Genomic DNA, 21,934 nt, shown 5'->3' on the forward strand with positions numbered 1-21,934 from the left:
TTAGCTTGCTGGCAGATGGTACAAGTAGTTTGAGATATCTATTAACTTCAATACTATATCTTCATTTTTTTATTCTTTCATGTGATGTGAGCATCGTTGGCTCAGCCAACGATTGGCTTGGCCATCCCTCATTGTCTTTGAGAAGGTGGTGGTGAGGTGTCTTCTTGAACTGCAGCTTCAACTGAACATGTAGGCACATCAACAGTGCTGTTAAGGAGGGGCTTTCAAGAATTTGGGCCAACCGTAGTTAGAGAATGGAGATTAAGTGCCCAATTCTTCCAAAAGGGAACAAAGTCCCCCAGTAGACGCGTTTAGCCACATGTTTCCCGACGCTGGCAGTGCTGAGAAACAGGTGGCTAATCAACGTGAGTCTCGTTGAATAAGGGGCCTGAACGGGTGACACACAGCCCAGGCCACATATAGCCCTGTTTTGTACAGTGGGGAGCTCTGCTTGCCGGAACTCTCCAGTGTAGCGACAGATTGGGTCGCTATTTTGGGAGACCAGGGTACCACCCTGCCCAAAGGACATGCAGCCGGGGGCCTCCGATCCCCTGGGAAATCCAATCTGGTCCCTGTTGGTGGGGACTAGTGCTCAATGGCACTCAACCGAGGTCTCTGCCGTGAAGGGATTGAATCACAAAGCCTCAGGTGATGTGTTGGGTAAGCTGGGTCTATATGGACTGCGTTTGATGCAGTGTAGAGAGAGACAGGCTTCCAACACTTGATGAGATGCAACACAATTTTATTTAACATTTAACTATATTACATGCTTAACTGCGGGTTGAATCTATGCTAACTTGACTGGAGACCTGAGGCTAGCCTGACCAGACTAACTGACTACCACATGGTGTTTGCACTGGCTGCTGCTCACAAACTCTGACTGTCTCATAGGCTGGATCCCGAGAGAGCGCGAAAACTGGTGCCCTCAGGCTTTATAGTGGTCGTGTCCTGTCTGGTGATTGGCTGCTGAGTTCTGTGTGCTCACTGGTCATCCTGTGTGTCAATCACTGCCTATCTGCACTCCATCATATACATGGATATATATTATGACATCAGGTACCTCAGGAATCTTTACTTTAGAGTGAAGCTTACTACCTCCCTCTAATATGCAGATTTGCCAAAAAGTGATCCCTCCCATTGACATCATTTGGTTTCCCGGTTTTCATAGGCCACGCTGCGGCGAGGTGCTTTTCCAGCGCATCATGGCTGTTGGATTGTGCCCATAGTTCCTTCTAGGCCCTTCTAGGTCATCAAGGTCATGGCTTAGGAAGCTGCTGTTGAATGAGGATTGGTGAGTTGCTGCAGAGCTATTCTTGCAGGTGCTATACAGTGCTACAACTGTATGTCAGTGGTGGGGGGAGTGGATGTTGAAGGTGGTGGATGAGGTGTTAGAAGTGGGCTGTTTTGTCCTGGATGGCATCGAGCCTCTTGAGTGTTATTGGAGCTGCACTCAACCGGGCAAGTGGAGAGTGTTCCATCATACTCTGAATTATGCCTTGTAGATGATGGCTTGGAGAGTTAGGAGGTGAGTTATACGCTGCAGAAGTCCCAGTCTCTGACCTGCTCTCCTTGCCACTGTGTAATTATTGGGCTGGACCAATTTAGTTTCTGGTTAATGGCAAACCCCCAGGATGTTGTTGGTGGATGATTCAATGACAATGTGTAGAATGTCAAGGGGATCTGGTTGAATTCTCGCTTGTTGGAGAAAGTCATTGTGTGGCATGAATGGTACATTCATGAATCTACTCCTGTTCCACACTGCAGGTTGACATCCAAAAAGTGAATTAGCTGCATAACACAATGCATGTCACAGTGACACAGTGGCTAGTGTTTCCTCACAGCGCCAGAGACCATGGTTCAATTCCGGCCCTGGACGACTATCTGTGTGGAGTATGTACGTTCGCCCCGTGTTTGCGTGAGTTTCCTCTGGTTGCTCTGGTTTCCTCCCACAGTCCAGAGGCGTGTGGGTTAGGTGGATTGGCCATGCTAAATTGCCTTTAGTATCCATTGAGGTGCAGGTTAGGTTATGGGGTTAGGGCAGGGCTGCTGGGGGAATGGACATGGTTACAGTGCTCTTTCAAATGTTTGGTGCAGATTCGATAGTCGAATGGCCTCCTTCTGCACTGTCGGGAATCTATGATGCTATGTGAAGAATTAAAAAGCAAAATTGCCACTGAGCCAGCCAAAGAAGCATAAAGAAACACCAGCAATGTAAAGCAACCGCTTTACTGCATAGGGAAAGCATGGTGGAAGAGAAATGGGACAAAAAGAGAATGGAGGAAATGGGCAGAGTTGTACAGATGGATTCAAGTTACAAAAACACTTTAGAAAAGGGAATTGGAATTACTTTTTGCATCGCCACTCCACACTTTTCTATTTCTGTGATCAGATCAATGGGCATGGCTCAACAGAAAAATTTCAAACTCCGGTTTTAGGTACGTTTGGTGGGGTGTTTTGCGTTGGCTGCGTTGGCGAGATTGCGATCCTTATTCAATGGTACATAGTGCTGAAAAAGAATTTGCACGGGAAGCTCAATATTATTGCTTCCCTCACTGCCTGATCCGTCAGACTTGTGCCTCAGTGACTCGCCGCGAACGAGGAGGAGCTGCATTAAAATGTGTCCACACCACTCACTCCTAATCAATACACAAGCATGGCAGCATGCAGACCTGCTCCTCGCTTTGGGGATTCTGAGCTGGCGAGGATTCTCGACGGTGTGAATGAGACCTGTATCATGTTCCCTGAGGGGGTCGGAGGATCACCAGCAGGGTCAGCAATGCCGCTTGGGAGGCAGTGGCAACGGCTTTCAGTGCAGGCAGCATGATCAGGAGGACCAGTGTTAGAAGAAGACCAACAACCTCCAACGGGCTGCAAATGTAAGTTACAACCCCTCTCCTGGCATCAGTTCCACTGGTCACCCCATAAATTTCCAAACCCCATCCGCCCACAATCCACTGGCTGACACCGCCCACCCTCCCACATCCACTCTTCGTGCTTATTCCTCAGAGCCCCCTGGCACCCATCAGGGCAACCACTTCATGTGCAGTGCCCACACATGCCAACTGCTATAGAGCCCCCTCCCCTCCCTCCCCACCCCAACCCAGCCATCAACCGTGTGAGTCACAATTCCCTCTCTTTGACCCCACAGGAGAAACTAGCTTGTAATAAATGGAAAGGGCCAAGACGGGGGGAGGGAGGGGTGTTGGGGAATGGACATCTCTATCTGATGAGGCTGGTCCATACGGAGTCATATCTCCCCCTGCCATTCAAGAGAAAATCTCAGAGGAGAGCTCCGAGGAGACCACCAGCAAGGCGTCACAGCTATTACCCGCACCTTCCACCAGCGCAGGGACACACACCTCCGAGAGCAGATGATAGGACTTAGCTGTGAGATTCAGGAGGGGGAGTTAGCAACATCCCAGCAACTGCAAGACTGATTGGAAGAGTCCCAAAGGCTGCAGGTGCAGGAGATGGCATTGACAATGCGTAGCATCCAGACCTACGAGGTTGATGACCGCAGTGGAAAACCTGGAATACGATATCCACGTCTTGAATGGTGGTGCTCAAGGCATGGCTCAGTCTTTGAGAACATCGGCTGAGGGCCTCGATCTCATGTCCCAGTTGATGGGACACGTGTCCCAGACACAGGTGGATGAGGATAAGGACCTCCCTGATCCTCCTGGCATGTTGGATCCTTACCACAGCCCTTCCTTCGCCCTTCAACTTGTACTTAGATCTGTCCTCCAGCCATTCCTGGACTGGCTCATCCTTCTAATCATCCTCCTCAGTGAAACCAGGTGTCCTCCACCTCCTCCTTCTCCTCCTCTAGCAAGTCACCTCACTGCTGTGCCAGATTGTGGAGGGCACAGCAAACCACCACAAAGCGGGAGAGCCTCTGGGTGATGTACTGCAGGGCACCTCCAGAACGGTCAAGGCAGCGGAACCGCATTTTCATCAGAGCCAATGGACCGCTCAATGATAGCAGGGTTGGCAACATGCGCATCATTGTATCAGTGGGGTGTTTCGCATCGGCCGCGTTGGCAAGATCGCGATCCGTACTTCCATCGCCTCAGTTTCAGCCCTCTGTACAGTGTCATCCGCCAAGTCCTCAATATGTATCTCTTGTCCCCCACAAGTCAACCTCCCATCCTAGGTGGTCCTCGACGACAGCAGGGATCTCATTAAAGAGATTGAAATGAATGCAAATGAGGGTTAATGATATTATCGCCATTTTTGGGTGAGGTCCGTAACTCATCATTGTCAGCGGGCCGGGGAATCGCAAAATGGTTCCCACCCAACGCAAATCTCGATTTTTCCGTCTCCCGCAATTCTCCCAGCGCACCCCACCCGGCCACAATGTGGTTGCTGAATCATGCCCATATACCATCAAAAGACTAGGGGCGGGATTCTGTGATACTGAGGCTAAGTGTTGACGCCGTCGGAAATGCCGTCACGTTTCTCGACGGCATCAACACAGCCTCAGGATCAGCAATTCTGGCCCCTACAGGGGGCCAGCACGGCACTGGAGCGGTTCACGCCGCTCCAGCTGCTGATCCTATCATAAATGGGCAGTGCGGGATCCACGCATGTGCAGTGGCACCGGCGCCAAAGCGCACATGTGCAGTTGCTCCCTTCAACGCGCTGGCCCCGACGCAACATGGCGCAGGACTACGGGGGCCGGCGTGGAAGAAAGGAGGCCGCCAGCCAGAGTGGCTGGCTCGCCGATTGGTGGGCCACAATCGTGAGCCAGGCCACATTTGAGGCCCCCCCCCCCCCCCCCCCCCCCCCCCGAGGTCAGACCCCCCTCCCACAGGCTGCCCCCTGACCCTTCCACGCCGAGTTCCCGCCTGCTGAGAACAGGTGTGCATGGCGCCGCCAGGACTTGGAGTATTTACGACGGCCGCTCGGCCCATCCCGGGCTGAGAATCGGCGGGCCGACTGCGTAGAGCGGCCCACGACCGACGCCGCGCCAACCACGCCGGCGCCGATTCTCTGCTCTCCGGCCCGGCCCCGGGCTGAGAGAATCCCGCCCTAGATTTACCGAGTTGTTTGTAGAGGTTGTGTTCTGAAATAGTCAGGACACGAATGGGACACTTTGTGATGGTGCCGCATATTTTTCTCAAAAGAATTGAATGGTGCCCTCTCTTGTGACCCACCCCAGCAATGAAACTTAGCTTGCATTTGCTGATAATTAACCATACCTTGATACTGATTATGACAGAGCCTCTCCTTCTGACTAATTTTCAATAGTCAACTTAAGAGCTGCCCTCTATATTTATCCCGAAATCTAAATCTAATACCAGGGAACAAAGCCTCTATCCTATACATATTGCACAGTTCCCAGCACGTACATTTTTAAATACTCTCCTTCAGAATACCTCATCTGTAATTGCTCAATTGAAGACAAAGCTCATTCTTATGTCTAGAAACAAACACCTTTTTTAAGTATGGTTGGTGGAGTGTTAGAAGTAAGATTTATAGCTCAGAAATAAATGGATTAACATCTCCTTTGCAATAGTGAATGGATGAATTCAGTACAAACACATTAAGAGTTAATATCATAATATTGCACAGCATGATTTCTCAGCATAATGCAGAAAGCACATTTCTGTTACCATAGTAAAAGAAGTGAACATGTGAGTAAAACCGATTAGCTTGACAGCTGAATGCCACAGAGTGAAAAATCCTTGAATACATAAAATCCCAAGCACTAATCTCCAGAAAATCCACAAATCCTGCTTCAGCTCACTTTACAAATGCAGTGTAACGGCAATATGATTAGTGGCTGCTTTCCTGTACATCACTTACTTTATTACAAAATGCATGAATCATTCACAATTACCGTGCACTTGTGCCAAAAGTATAAGTTGCTTTTAATGAAAATAATTCAAACTTCAACAGAATACAACAGAAGGCAAATTCACCAAATCACATCCACAACTTGGAATCCTGTCTCTAAGCCAGTTGGACCATCAGAATATAAAGTATGGAGTAAGCAAGCCATTCAGTCCTTTGAGGCTGCTGCACCATGCAATTAGATAATGGCTGATTTACATTTTAACTTTATTCACTTTCCTTTATTCCATATGCTCATTACCCTTACCTTGAAAAAAATCTATGATAGATCTATCTCTAATTCCTCACAACACCCGTGGACCCCAAGTATAGACCCATAATTTGGTGGTTCACCAGCATTTGGAGGGTGCCTCAGCGATGCCTGAGCGAATCCTTCCAGGAGGTTCCCACGTAAGGGTTTACCGGGCCACAAGTGCAAACTTCCTCTGGACAATTGCACCAGGCTGGCAACCATCCGACAAAGTGAAAATCACCAACTGTGGATGGTTCTGACAGTTTTACCCTGAAGGTTACTTTGAAAGAGTTACAAGGGGGGGGGGGAAACAAATCACTTCTACATCCAGAGTAACAATTTCAAAAGCCAAGACCCAGCCATGCACGGGTCATTCGTCATTCCCCCAGGGGACCACCACACAATCTCCGTCCCCAACCTAAGCACACCCCCCCTCCCAGACTGACCCCTGCCTTCCTGCCTCCCTTTCCGGTCTAACCCCCACACTCTTCCAGACTTACCACTCCCCTGCCCCCAGTCTCCAGTCTGATCTGACCCCTCTCTTTCTCTCCGACCGAACCCGACCCTCACCCCCGCCACTCCCCACTCTAACCCAACTCCCCTTCTCTGTTCCGACCCAACCTCCCACATTATCTGAACCACTTACCTTTTTAATTGTCCTTTTAAACGCCTCCTTTACGCAGCTAATGCCGTAAAAAGGGGGTGACTTCCACTCTGCGCCCCAGTTACCCTGAGGCAGCTGGAGCTGCTCTTCGCTGCTCTTTGCTGCTCCTTTCTCATCCAACCTGAGTGAGGAAGGTTGGGTGAGACAGGGGCTTCAGAATCTCAGTGAAGATAAATCCGTCGCTAGTGGCAATGCGATGGAGATTCCTGCTCCGAGGAAGTTAGGGGCCACCTGCTGAAATTCTGTTGCTCCCCCTTCTACTTCCTGAGATATAATCAAGAACTGAGCTGATTGGAGCTTCAACTTTCATCTCTTTCAATTACAGCCCCTTGAGATAAAGGCCAACATTTCATCAGCTGCTTTCATCATTTTTTGTAGCTGTTCATCAGATCTGAGTGATTTTTCTACTTGGATCCTTAAAGCCCTCTGTTTCTCAGCAATTCTTGGCTTCTTACCATTCAGAAACTGGACATGAGTGCAAAACACAAGGCTGAAGCATTTGCAACGATCTTCAAGCAGACGTGATTAGTGGATGGTCTACGTCAGCCTCTTCCTGAGGTGCTTACCATTACATTTGCCAATCTTCAGACAATTCCATTCACTCCACAGGATATCAGTAACTTAGCACAATGGATACAGCAATGCCTAAGGAAAGAACCCTGACTGTAGCACTGGGGACTTATACTTTAGAAACAGTTACACATGAAGCCAAGCTATTCCAATCTATCTGCAACACTGGCATTTACCCAACAAAGCGGAACATTTCCCAAATAAACTCAATCAAGCTAAATGCTACCCTATCAGCCTGCTCTCAATCATCAGCAAATTAATGGAAGGTGACATTAACAGTGTTATCAATGCCACTTATTCACGAACAAGATCTGTGCCAGTTATTCAAGCTTGAGTTGACAAATGACAATTAACATTCACACCGCACAAATACTAGACAATGTCCATCTTCAACAAAAGAGAGTCTGATAATCTCTCACTGATATTCACTAGCTTTCCCATCACAGAAATCACCACCATTAACACCCTGGTATTATCATTGACCAAAAACGTAATTGGACCAACCACATGAATACATGGTTACAAGGAATGGGTCATAGGCTAAAAGTTCAGTGGCCAGTAATTTACTTTTTACTTCCCAAAGCATTTCTACCATCTACAAACTATGAATCAGGATTGGGATGAAATATTCTGCGTATTAAAGTTTTGACCCTCTGAAGCAAGTTGGAGTGGGCTTGCCTGATATAACTGGGATGGAAGGCATAAACCTCCAGCAATGGTTGACACTCAAATGTGTAACTGAGGTCAAGCCTGTGTTTTGTTTCTTCACTTGCCTGGATGAGTGCAGCTCCAACAACACTCAAATAGCTTGACTGATGCAGGACAAAACAGCCTGCTGGATTAGCACCGCTTCCACAAACAATCACTCCCACAACCACCAACATATGATCACACCACAGGACAAAATAAATTCACCTATGTGCCTGACGATTAAAAAGATAGAAAATCTGCCAAGCAAATGAATCATTCTTTTCAAATTTTAGAAAAGGAAATATAATAAAATTTAAGAGAATTTAATATTTGACATGTTTCAAGCTTTCTACAAAAGTAATTCAGCAACCACCTTTGTTCAGGTAGCTGAGCATGAGGAAGATGCAAACAATTCACTAAACTATGATTTTATTCTGCTTTATTATTCTTTCTCGTCCTTGACATTGGCTTGTTTTCACAAATATCCTTGAATATTCAAATCCTAACCATTGGCCCCCTTGCAACCAAGTATGTGCAACTAACTTTGAAAAAAGAGATGAGTTCCAAAAAGGAGATATAGGGAGTTAGGAAGAAAGCTGATCAGTCGGACCTCAAAGGCAGTGATTTCAGGATTACTACACACAAGCTAGTCAGAATAGAAATAGCAGGGTATAGAAATAGCAGGGTATATCAGATGAATACGTGGCTGAAGAGATAGTGTGTGGGGGAGGGTTTCAGATTCCTGGGGCATTGGAACCGATTCTGGGCAAACTGGACAGGTTACACCCGACCAGGATCAGGACTGATGTCATTGTGGTTGGGTGTGGGGGGTACATGCTAGAGTGGCTGGGAGGGTTTAGACTAATATGGCAGGGGATGGGAACCTATGCAAGGATTCATAGCAGGGGAATTAAGAACAAAAGAAAAAGGCTCCACAGAGAATAAGGAATGTGACAGTCAGAGAACACAAGAACTAACATCAGATAATGACACTGTGAACATTAATAGGAACGGGAAAAGGAACATTAAATGGACTGGCCTTAAGGTTTTGTACCTGAATGCTCAGAGCGTTTGAAATAAAATGGATGAATTAATTGCACAGATAGATGTAAAGGGGAATGATATAGTTGGTATATGGAGACATGGATCTAAGGTGACCAATTATTGGAACTAAACATTGAGGGCTGTCATTGGGAAGTTTTTAAGGACAGGCAGAACGGAAAAGGTGGTGGAGTTGCATTGTTGATTAAAGAAGATATTGATACAATATTGAGGAAAGATATCAGCACAGACGATGTGGAATCTGTCGAGTTGAGAAACACCAAGGGGCAAAAAGCATTCATGGGTGGTATGCAGATCACCAAATTGCAGTCGTAATGTTGGGAATAGCATTAAATGGGAAATCAGAGATTGTGGGCAACTTTAATCTGCATTTAGATTGGGTGAGTCAAATTAGTTACAATACAATAGAGAAGAATTTCTGGAGTGTATACGGGATGGTTTTCTGGACCAATATATTAAGGAACCAACAAGGGAACAGGCCATCTTGGACTGAGTGTTGTGTAATGAGAAAGGATTAGTTGGCAATCTAGTTGTGAGAGAACTCTTATTGCAAGAGGAATGGAGTATAAAAGTTGGGAAGTTTTTCTGCACCTTTACAGGGCCTGAGTGAGACCACATTTGTTCAGCTTTGGTCTCCTTACTTAAGGAGTGGAGAGAACTGCACTGGAAGCAATTCAGAGAATATCATAGAATCATTCTATGTTCTATGTTCTAAGTGCAGAAGGAGGCCAATCGGCACATCAGGTCTGTACTGACCCTCTGAAAGAGCACCCTACCTCGGCTCCCTCCTCCACCCTAGCCCCGCAACCCCATAATGCACAAGTCTTTGGACACAAAGGGGCAATTTGAGCATGGCAAATCCATCTAACCTTCACATATTTGGACTGTGGGATTAAACCGGAGCACCTGGAGGAAACCTGAGCAGACAGGTAGAGAACTTGCAAACTCCACACACATGGTCACCCAAGTTTGGAATCGAACCCGCGTCCCTGGCACTGTGAGGTAGCAGTGCTAACCACTGTGTCACCGTGCCACCCACAAGGTTCACTTCATTGGTTCCTGTTTGGAAGGGGTTGCTTATCATGTTGTGCAGGCAGGGCCCACACTCACTGGAGTTAAAAAATGGGAGCTGCTTATTGAAACTGATCAAACTCTGAGTGGACTCGATATGGTGAATGCATCGAGTATGTTTCCCTTTATGGGGGAGTACACAACTAGGCTCATAGTTTGATAAGAAAGAGACTCCCCTAGGAATCCCTGCAATAAGGAGACATCCCCAAGGAGCTGAGGTGTTTGATTTTCTCTCTCGGGGCTTATCAGGCTTTGAAATTCTCATCTCCAGAGAGCTGAGGAGGTTTTATGGGCGGGATTCTCCATCCCAGGATGCCCAGAATGGATTCCCCGATGGGGTGGAGAATCGGGTGTTGGGGGATAATTGGGATTGGTGCCGAGAACCAACCCGATTGGGATGCTCCGACCCCCGATATCGGCGGGAATGAGATCCACGCCATACGCCAGCAGTATACATAAATGCAAATATGTTCTTAATGGCCCATTTGCACCTATTTAGCGGGTCCGGCACCTTATACACGGCCTCCCGTGACTCTCCGGTTTCCGCGGCTGGGATTCACGTGTGCGCGGGTCACTGGTGGGTTCTACCAGCATGGCAATGGTGTAGTTGATCAAGGGGGCAACACACCAAGAGAGTTAGGTGCAGTTAAAACGCACATGAGTGTTTGAAATGCACTTAGTGCTTGGGGTGCACTTACCTCTCTTTGATGTTGTTAATGTATATATGCGTTGGAGTATTACCGCTTCGGCCACTGAACTGTGATTGTAGATGAATGAATCAAAGCTACAAATGATTTATAGAAGCTGCCAATCACAGACCACTGCTAGGAAGCTATGAATGGCTTGCAGTTATGGATCTGTGGGAACCAGACGCAGGTCACAGCTGCTCTCCTTCCAGGAATAGATACATGGTGCTGCAAGGTAAATGTTACAGCTGTAGTTTTCCTCACTATCCTGTCTGGGCTGCTCTCAGACTTCCAGACAGGGGTCACATTTCTGAGGGTGGGGTTCTGTGTGGTCGGGGTGGCTGGTGGGGGATTCCTTCAAGCAGGGGGTCATTGTGGGAGTTCCCCTGGGAGGCATCCCCCTATTACAGTGGTTCCTGGGGTCCCCTATTACAGCATGCCTGTTTGGGGTCACTCCATTGCAAGGGTCCTTGTGGGGGCCCCCTATTACATGGGTCCTGTTACCAATCGGCACCAGAGACGCCAATAATGTTGCACTTTTAACTGGTTACTGATATGACAGTTATTAATGATGACATTGATTTTCAGAGTCGCCAGGTCTCAAATGATACCACCACAATGTTTTACCGGATACCAATCAATGACCAAACAACCAGTTAGTTTATGTTCAATGATAGTTTATTTACACATAAGAATTACTTTGACATGCAACATAAAACACTACAAGCTAAATTACACCTCCCACGACAGCAACCTGTACTTAACTTCAGGGACCCAGCTTTATCCAGAGGAACACGGCCTTTGTTCAGATCTTGCGTGGCTGGGTCTGGAGAAGTGACTTTGTTTCTGCTGGGCTCATCAGTCTGGTAGTGATCGTTGGTCTTGAACTTGTCTTCTGGCCGTGATGCTACACTTGGTTTTTGGCATAGGTTGGGGCCAAGAGAGACCGAGCGCAGGCCCAAGAGAGACAGAACACATGGCAGTGTCTCTCTTTATCCTTCTGGGGTTTCACGCTCTTTTGGGCGGTCCTTAGCTTTGGACCCAGTAATTTGGCAGGCTTCGATTACTGCCCTGGATTTTGGCCAATAAAGGGGCGGCTGCCTTGGTGCCTGGACATTTTCTGAGCAGTCATTGACCTTGGCTTTTTGGGCTCCCTGAACAAAGGGAGTGGTGACGGTGAGTCTGTTTCTCTATCTGTCACCTGAGTACAGGTCTTTTGTTCTGGGGAAATAGGCCATTAGAATGCAAAGTAGCTGGGGGTTTAGATAGCATCCAGTTATCTGAGTTGCCAATAAACATAAGCTCTGAGCGTCTGAGTCCTGGGTTAACGATATTTCCTATGGTCCTTTGCAGGTGGCCATATTTCCCGGGATCCTTTGTAAGTGGCCATCCCAGATGGCTACAGTCTCTAGCGGTGTCTCTGTGGGGCGGCTCGCTATCACAAGAGTCTCTGTGGGGCGGCTCGCTATCACAAGAGTCTCTGTGGGGCGGCTCGCTATCACAGGGTCCCTGGGGGTTTCCTTACTACAGGGATCCCTGGGGGGCTCTCCCTATTACAGGAGTGCCTGTGGGGGTCTCCCTATCACAAGGGACCCTGGGGTTCTCCCTCTTACGGGGTCCCTGGGGGGGTCCCGCTGTTACAGGGGTCGCTTGGGAGGTCTCCCTCTCACAGGGGCCCCTAGGTTAGCCCCCATTACAGCTGTCCTTGAAGGGGGGGGGGGGGGGGGGTGCGGGTCTGGTCACCTCCATACTTGGGTGCAGGTGGAGCACCGAGGCTCTCAGAGGGCGGGGGGCTGCTTGCGGTGTGACGGGAGGGGGTATTTCAGGGCGATTTGCAGCGTGGGACGGTGGCTGGCTGTGGAACCTCGCCCGCTTAAGCCGGCGGTCCGAGAGCGGAATTTCCTGCGAATCCCCCGTATTCTACGCCATGCATAAATTTGCATGGTCTGGAACACTTAATTGCATCCTGCTTTACGACCCCAAGGGGATCATAAAACTGATGCAATTCAGCTCCGACGGGAGGACATTGGGCTGGATTCACCATTTTTGAGCCTAAGTGCGAGGATCTGTTGAATTTTGCGTCAAAAATATCAGCGCTGGCCCCTCACCGATCCTGCGACCAGTGAGGAGCTAGCAGCTGCACCACGTAAAACTCCCGGCTCCCACGATATAAATGGCTGGAGAATGGCCGGGTCCTGCAGCAATCGTGCCATAAAACATGGTGCCGCCCATCCGCGGACCCGACCTGCCAAATACAGCCCTCCTGGCCACCCACTGGCCACGCCCCACCAGTACCCCCAGCCCTCGCAGGCGACCCCCCCCTCCCATCCCCCCACCACCTCCACTGGTCAGCAGCACAGCTCCCGCCCGACTATGGCAGCAGTGGACACAGTCCGTAGCCACCAAGCTGGGTTCCCAACTGCTGAGACCACACGTCTCAGTCAGGAACCCGGCCCATCGGGAGCGGAGCATCAGCAGAGGGCCTTCAGGTGACGCACTAATGCTGTCCCAGCCATGACGCCATTTCGGAAGGGGCAGAGGATACAAAACCTGGGTCAAACAGGTGACGCCCCTGATTTCGGCATCAGAAGGGTTCTCTGTCCGACTGCCGATTACGGAATCGGCATCGAGGAATGGTGAATCCCGTCCATATTCTCCCAAACAGAGAATCCAGCCCTGTATATCTCTATATAGTATAGAATATATTCAAGATTTTTGATCAATGAAGGTTAAGCGGGACAGGCAGGAAAGTGGAGCTAAATCCACAATCAGATCAGCCATGATGTCATTGAATGGTGGGTGAGGCTCGAGGGGACTGAATGGCCTACTCGTACTCCTACTTATTTTGATCTTATGATCTTACGATTGATAAGGGAATATCTTACAGAGAAGCTGTGAATTGCATTCAGAAACTGACAGACGATGAGTTGATCTGGAACTGGGTAAAACCCGATTGGAATGAAACAGGTCAGATGCAGTCACTCGCTGTTCTGTCGATTTAATAAACGAGAACTTGCTGGAGGGTGCACAATGAATATCAGCAAAGTTAATACCTGACTGCCACAGCACAAAAATCTTGTTAAAAAATTCCTTGCAAAACCTTGGGTGAGGCATTTGATGTGTGACAAAAAGATCAAGAAAATGATAGAGAGGTTAAAAGCCCATGATGAAAACTGTTTGTGAATGTTTGAAAGTTTGCTGCTGGCTGCATCATGCTGAAAGTTAAAAGTCCTATTGAAAGTTAAAACTGATAATGGCTCAATTTACACGTAGACAGAGGACCTCCCCGTCGTAATGAAAATGGCATCATGGGGCGAAATATGGAAGGCCCCTGTAAAATCTTGCATGGAGCACATCCAACTGGGGACGATTGTTTCCCTGAGTTCGTTGGTGCTGCAGGTTTCCCCACTATGGGCAGGGTAGCTGATTAGCACTGATATAAAAGTTCAGCCTGGATGGGGCTGCCCAAAAAGGAGAGGGAACTCGGTGAGGTGCACGATGCCTCGTGGAGGTAATGTTGTTTGCTGAATAATAATACTTTTAAGACGTTTGTCGGATTCTCCTTGTTTTACTAAAGCTTCCACCAAACCCAGCCTCAGCTATTTTCTCAGGCGTGAGGAATGGAGGACATTTTTTTCATTAATTCATGGATTGTGTCCATCGCTGGTTTGGCCAGCATTTATTTCCCTTCATTAATTATTATTGAGAATGTGGCGTTGAGCTGCTTTCTTGAACCGTTAATTTCCATGTGAAATTATCAGCGAACATCCCGAATACTGACCTTGTGATCTAAGGAGAGTCATTTGAAACAGCTGAAGATCATTGGGCCTAGCACACTACCCTGAGGAATTCCTGCAGTGATGTCCAGGGACTGAGATCATTGACCTCAAACAATCATCTTGTTTTGTGCGAGGTATGACTCCAACCCACTGAAGTGTTTCCCCCAGATTCCTATTGACTCCAATTTTACAAGGGTTCCTTAATACTATACTCAGTCAAATGTTGCCTTGATGTCAAGGGCAGTCTCTCTCACCTAACCACTGGAGTTCAGCTCTTTTGTCCATTTTTGAATCAAGACTGTAAATCGGGCCAGGAGCTGATTGACCCTGACGGAACCCAAACTGAACTGTGAAGCGAGGGTCACTTGATCATAGAATTTACAGTGCAGAAGGAGGCCATTCGGCCCATCGAGTCTGCACTGGCTCCTGGAAAGAGCACCCTACCCAAGGTTAACACCTCCACCCTATCCCCATAACCCAGTAACCCCACCCAACACTAAGGCCAATTTTGGACATTAAGGGCAATCTATCATGTCCAATCCACCTAACTTGCACATCTTTGGACTGTGGGAGGAAACCGGAGCACCCGGAGGAAACCCACGCACACATGGGGACCATGTGCAGACTCCGCACAGACAGTGACCCAAGCCGGAATCGAACCTGAGACCCTGGAGCTGTGAAGCGATTGTGCTATCCACAATGCTACCGTGCTGCCTTGATGATCAAGATTAGACTGATGGGGCAGTAATTGGTCAGGTTAATTTGTCCTACCTTTTGTGGACAGGAGTTCCTTAGCGTAGTGTCCTAGGCCCAACCATCTTCAGCTGCTTCATCAATCACCTCCCTTCCATCATAAGGTCAGAAGTGGGGATGTTTGCGGATGATTGCACAATGTTCAGCACCATTCACGACTTCTTAGATAATGAAGCAGTCCATGTGCAAATGCAGCAAGATCTGGACAACATCCAGGCTTGGGCTGATATGTGGTTAGTTAGATTTGCCCCACTCAAGTGCCAGACAACGACCATCTCCTATAAGAGAGAATCTAACCATAGCCCCTTGACAATTATGGCATTACCATCACTGAATCCTCTACAATCAACATCTTGGGGGTTAGCATTGATCAGAATCTGAACTGGACTAGCCATATTAATACTATGGTTACCAGAGCAGTTTGGCACAAATCAGGGGCGAAATTCTCCAACCCCCAGCAGGGTCGGAGAATCACCTGGGGCCGCCGAAAATCCGTCCCCCGCCGTGGCAGAGATTCTCCGTCACACGGGAAGTGGAGGCGGCGGGAATCACGCCACTCCGATCGGAGAGGCCCCTGCGCCGATTCTCCGGCCCGCGATGGGCCGAAGTCCCGCCGCTGGGAGGCCTCTCCCGCCGGCGAGGTTTGAACCATCTCTGGTGGCGGCGGGATCGGTGGCGCGAGTGGGCCCCCGGGGTTCTGGGGGGGCAGGGGGCGATTGGACCCCGGGGGTGCCCCCACGGTGGCCAGGCCCACGATCAGGGCCCCCCGCTCAGACTCCGGGCCAGTGCCCTGGGTGCACTCTTTCTCCTTCCGCGGCCGCCACGGCCTCCGCCATGGCGGAAGCGGAAGAGAACCCCACATTGCGCATGCGCCGACCAGCAAAAGCCTTTCGGCCAGCCCCGCTGCCGGGGGCGCCGGATTTTTGCGCCAGTCCTCTTGTGCCAACCGCTCCGGCGCGTGGCTAGCCCTCAAAGGTGCGGAGAATCCCCCACCTTTGGGGAGGCCCGACCCAGGAGTGGTTGGCGCCACTCCCCGACTCCGGGACCCCCCCGTCACGCCGGGTAGGGGAGAATCCCGCCCCAGGTGTGTAAATGAATACTCCCCACTTGCCTGGATCAGTGCAGCTCAAACAACACTCAAGAGGTTCAACACCATCCAGAGGACAAAACAGCCCGCTTGATTCTCCCCCTTTCCACAAACATTCAAATTCTCCGCTACTGACGAACAGTGGAAGCCGTGTGCACCATCCCATCTACAAGAGGTACTGCAGTAACTCACCAAGGTTCCTTAGAAAGCACCTTCCAAACCCATGGCCACTATCATCTAGAAGGACAAGAGCAGCCGATACCTGGGAACCCCAACACCTGGAGTTTTCCCACCACATCACTTACCTCCCTGACTTGGAAATATATCGCCAAATTCCTTCCCTGTCACTGGGGAAACAGCCTGCAACTCAGTCCCTAAGGTCACAGTGGATGTACCTGCACCTGAAGGACTGCAGCGGTTCAAGAAGGCAACTCACCACCACCTTCTGAAAGGAGAGCAATAAATGCTGGCCTGAGCAGCGACGCCCACATCCCGTAAATGAATTTAAGAAAACATAATTTGCCAATTTTCCACATTGCCGGGTAGATGCCAGTGTTACAGCTGTGCTGGATCAGCTTGGCGTAGGGTGTAGCAATTCTGGTGTACAAGTTTTCAGGACTATTGCCGGAATATTGTCAGGGTCCATTACCTTTGCAGTGTCCAGTGCCTTCAGCTCTTTAGTGATATCACATGGAGTGAATCAAATTGGCTGAAGACTGACATCTGCAATGCTGCAGACCTTTGGGGAGGCAGGGATGAATCATGCACTCAGCATTACTGGCCCAAGACAGTGGAAAATGCCTTGGGCGGGATTCTCTGTGGGTCGGCCCTGAGAAATCGGGAAAGGTGATTGGGTGAAGAATCAGTCGTGAAGCTGAAATCGTGGTGGCCGCCGTATTACGGCAATTTTCAATACTCCGGCGCCTGGACAGCAGAGTCAATGTGTTCTACTCCACACATACAGTAAACGCTATTTTTATATCATTAGCAGACCTGACCCAGTATTCTCTGGGGTCTCTGTGATTCGCCGCCTCCACTGGGGAAATCCCTGATGGCGAGTATCACATGTGCTTTTATAAATGGAGAAACAGGCGTTGTGGATGGCGAGGACGAGTGAGGAGGTAGGACACGCAGAGGCTACCTAACCTGCTGCTGGCAGGGCAGGTGGGGGAGTGGGATCTCCACCAGGCCTGGGGGGGGGGGGGGGGGCAGCAGAAAGTGACAAGGATGACCAGGGGATGGGCTGCGGGGTCGAGGTGACACCCCCATGGGACCGGGATGTCCAGACACCTACGTAAAGTGGGTTGGTACCTTACCAGCCCCTGACTTCATGAAGAAGTCACTCATGCTAACTGTTAAAGTTTTCTTTCCTGCCTGCACCTGACCTTGGGCTGGTGAGAATACATATGCTCTCTGTCCTGTGGAGGTGTTATCATTCGCTGGTGAAGTCCTCCCTATAATCTCCCCTGTCTGTTTTCCATTCAATGCCTTGATAGCAATCATTCTTATCTCCCTGACTAACTTTGCTGGTTGTAATTAAATGATGTTATTTATACCAGTTTGCAACTTAACCCAGCTAATGGTTGTTCAGGAATGTGGGTAGTTCAGCTGTAAGCCATTTTGTGTCTTTAGTACTGCTAGCTCAGCTAGCAGCCATTTTGTGTCCTTTCTGATATTAGTAATTCTTAGGTTATAAAATCACATGCATTGTTTATACACTATCTATTCCAACAAATTGCCTCTTTTACAAGCATCTAAGCCAATGGGTACCTTTTGTCTACAAACCTTCTTTCCAAATCTGACTTCAACACAACCATCGTGGACACATGCACCTGTGGCAGGCAGATTGGTGAGGACGATTGGTACTGACTCTATTCTAATGTTTTCAGAACCACAAGCTTCCATTTTAGTGTCATTTTTGATTCTGTAATCTGGGCGGAGAATTTCTCTCCCGAAAGGTCCAGCCAAACTGCCTTCATATGGCTACTGTGAGGACCTTCCCTCGCTCTCTCTCTCCAGTAAGTCTGGTGCCGTTCTCTTGGAACTTCAAAGGCTTGAGGTCAAACCAAGAGCTGAAGCTGGGGTTTGATATGAGATAAAGTGTCTCAAGAAAGAAAGAGGCCTGGAAATAAACCACAAACTGAAAGCAGATTCTTGTGTGGACAAGGGACCTCTCCAGGAGAAGCTGTGAGTTACACCTTTCTAAACTACAGTGAAATTCATTGTTGGCTGTAAACTTGAGGCTTTGATCAACCAGGGAGGCTGTCAGAAAAACATGCGACAGAGCTACCAGTGGAAGCAAGATCTCTGATTCTCAAGCTACTGTGAAGAAAGCTTGCAAAAGACTCATTATCTGAAGCAAAAACTCTTTTCTCTTTCATTTATTTTTTCCCTTCTCCCCCTTCTGTGTTTGTTTGTCTTGTGTGTGCGTGTGTAAATGTTGGGTGGCAAGTTACAGGAGGAGTTAGATATTTATTAATGTTTAACCAGCTGTATCTGTAGTGCATTTCACCATTAATCTTGGCATAAATAAACAATAATTGTGTTTCAACTTACAAACCTGGTGGCTGTAATTATTGGGCAGCTAAGGGACAAAGGTTTCAGGAACTTATATAAGAATTATTAGTTAATTCACTTGTGTTGTGATTCCAGGGCACATGGAGCTAGAATCAACCGCGCACTTGTACAGGTGGCGTAACACCAGTCTAAAGAAGGTCCAATCCCAGTGTGAAGTGTCTGGGAGAAAGTCCCATCACTTGCTGAAGTCTCTGGAAGGAAGTCCGAACCCTAAGTGAAGTCTCGGGGAGAAGGTCCGATCCCAAGGTGAATTCCCTGGAAGAAGTTCCAATCTCTGGGTCAATTCCCTGAAACAAAGTCCGATCCCTGGGTGAGGTCTGAGGGAGAATGTCCGATCCCTGAGTGAAGTTTCTGGGAGAAGGGTCAATCCCTGAGTGAAGTTTCTGGGAGGAGGTCTGATCCCTGGGTGAGGTCTGAGGGAGAATGTCCGATCCCTGGGTGAAGTTTCTGGGAGAAGGTCTGAACCCTGGGTGAAGTATCTTGGAGAAGGGCCAATCCCTGGGTGAAGTATCTAGGAGGAGGTCCGATCCCTGGGTGAAGTTTCTGGGAGAAAGTCCGATCCCTGGGTGAAGTTTCTAGGAGGAAGTCCGATCCCTGGGTGAGGTCTGAGGGAGAATGTCCGATCCCTGAGTGAAGTTTCTGGGAGAAGGGCCAATCCCTGGGTGAAGTTTCTAGGAGGAATTCCGATCCCTGGGTGAAGTCTCTGGGAGGAAGTCCGATCCCTAGGTGAAGTTTCTGGGAGAAGGGCCAATCCCTGAGTGAAGTTTCTAGGAGGAAGTCCGATCCCTGGGTGAGGTCTGAGGGAGAATGTCCGATCCCTGAGTGAAGTTTCTGGGAGAAGGGCCAATCCCTGAGTGAAGTTTCTGGGAGGAGGTCTGATCCCTGGGTGAGGTCTGAGGGAGAATGTCCGATCCCTGGGTGAAGTTTCTGGGAGAAGGTCTGAACCCTGGGTGAAGTATCTTGGAGAAGGGCCAATCCCTGGGTGAAGTATCTGGGAGGAGGTCCGATCCCTGGGTGAAGTTTCTGGGAGAAAGTCCGATCCCTGGGTGAAGTTTCTAGGAGGAAGTCCGATCCCTGGGTGAGGTCTGAGGGAGAATGTCCGATCCCTGAGTGAAGTTTCTGGGAGAAGGGCCAATCCCTGGGTGAAGTTTCTAGGAGGAAGTCCGATCCCTGGGTGAAGTCTCTGGGAGGAAGTCCGATCCCTAGGTGAAGTTTCTGGGAGAAGGGCCAATCCCTGAGTGAAGTTTCTAGGAGGAAGTCCGATCCCTGGGTGAGGTCTGAGGGAGAATGTCCGATCCCTGAGTGAAGTTTCTGGGAGAAGGGCCAATCCCTGAGTGAAGTTTCTGGGAGGAGGTCTGATCCCTGGGTGAGGTCTGAGGGAGAATGTCCAATCCCTAGGTGAAGTCTCTGGGAGGAAGTCCGATCCCTAGGTGAAGTCTCTGGGAGAAGGGCCAATCCCTGGGTGAAGTTTCTGGGAGAAGGTCTGAACCCTGGGTGAAGTCTCTGGGAGAAGGGCCAATCCCTGGGTGAAGTTTCTGGGAGAAAGTCCGATCCCTGAGTGAAGTTTCTGGGAGGAGGTCCGATCCCTGGGTGAAGTTTCTAGGAGGAAGTCCGATCCCTGGGTGAAGTTTCTGGGAGGAAGTCCGATCCCTGGGTGAAGTCTCTAGGAGGAGGTCCGATCCCTGGGTGAAATTTCTGGGAGAAAGTCCGATCCCTGGGTGAAGTCTCTGGGAGGAAGTCCGATCCCTGAGTGAAGTCTCTGGGAGAAGAGCCAATCCCTGGATGAAGTTTCTGGGTTAAAGTCCTATCCCTATCTCTGGGAATCTCTGAGAGAAAGTCCGATCCTTGGGTGAAGTCTCTGCGAGAAGGTCCAGTCCCTGGGCAAAGTTGCTCCATCGATAACAGCCACCTCCTGGATGCTGCTTCACAGAGTATATCCATGTGGTAGCTGTTCCACCCACTCAGTGCTGCATGTGATGCTCCAGGCTTTGGTCCCCACCGACCTATTCTTCATATCTCCATGGCTTCCCAAGGCCTTCTTGAAGTAAGTCCTCGGTCTTGCACACCATGTTGGTCCAAATGTGATCTGGACCACATGATTTCCAGTTAGCTTCGCAGAAGATCTGGCATGGTGGGAGCTCTCCTCGTCATGCCTTCATCTACATTGCTTTAGCAGGTTGCAAATTGTTTTTGTGCCGGCCTCCAGTGGGAATCTTGGGCAGGACTCTCCGACCCCCCCCCCCAATTGGGTCGGAGAATCGCCGGGGGTCGGCGTGAATCCCACCTCCGCCGTCCACCGAATTCTCCGGCCCCCCAAAAATCGCCCCGACGTGAATCGCGCCATGGGCCTCGGGCAATGGCGGGGACCGGCGCGACGCAATGGGCCCCCGGGGCCACCCAGGGCCACCCGAATTTCCGTCATGGGCCAAGGTCCCGCCTGTTTAATGAGGGTCCCGCCGGTGTGAATCAAGGTTGGTCCCTACCAGTGGGACCCAGCTCCGTGGGTGACCTCCGGGGTCCTTGGGGGGCGCGGGGCGATCTGGCCCCGGGGAGTGCCCCCACGGTGGCTTGGCCTGTGATCAGGGCCCAATGATCCGCGAGTAGGCCTGTGCCGTGGAGGCACTCTATTCCTCTGCATCAGCTTTGTACCGATCCGCCATGGCCGATGCGTAGATGAACCCCCGTGCAAATGCGTGGGGATGAAGCCAGCAGACGCTGGCGCTCCCGCGCATGCGCCAACTCGCGCCGGCCGGCGGAGGCCCTTTGGCACCGGTTGGCGTGACGCCAAGTCCCTTCCCGCTGACCGGCATGGCACAAACCACTCTGGCGCCCTCCTAACCCCCGAAGGTGCGGAGGATTTGGGGCGGCTCGACGCCGGAGTGGTTCCCGCCAGGGTTTGCAAAATTT

Source organism: Scyliorhinus canicula, chromosome 8, assembly GCF_902713615.1.
Source record: "Scyliorhinus canicula chromosome 8, sScyCan1.1, whole genome shotgun sequence".
NCBI classification, from domain to species: domain Eukaryota; kingdom Metazoa; phylum Chordata; class Chondrichthyes; order Carcharhiniformes; family Scyliorhinidae; genus Scyliorhinus; species Scyliorhinus canicula.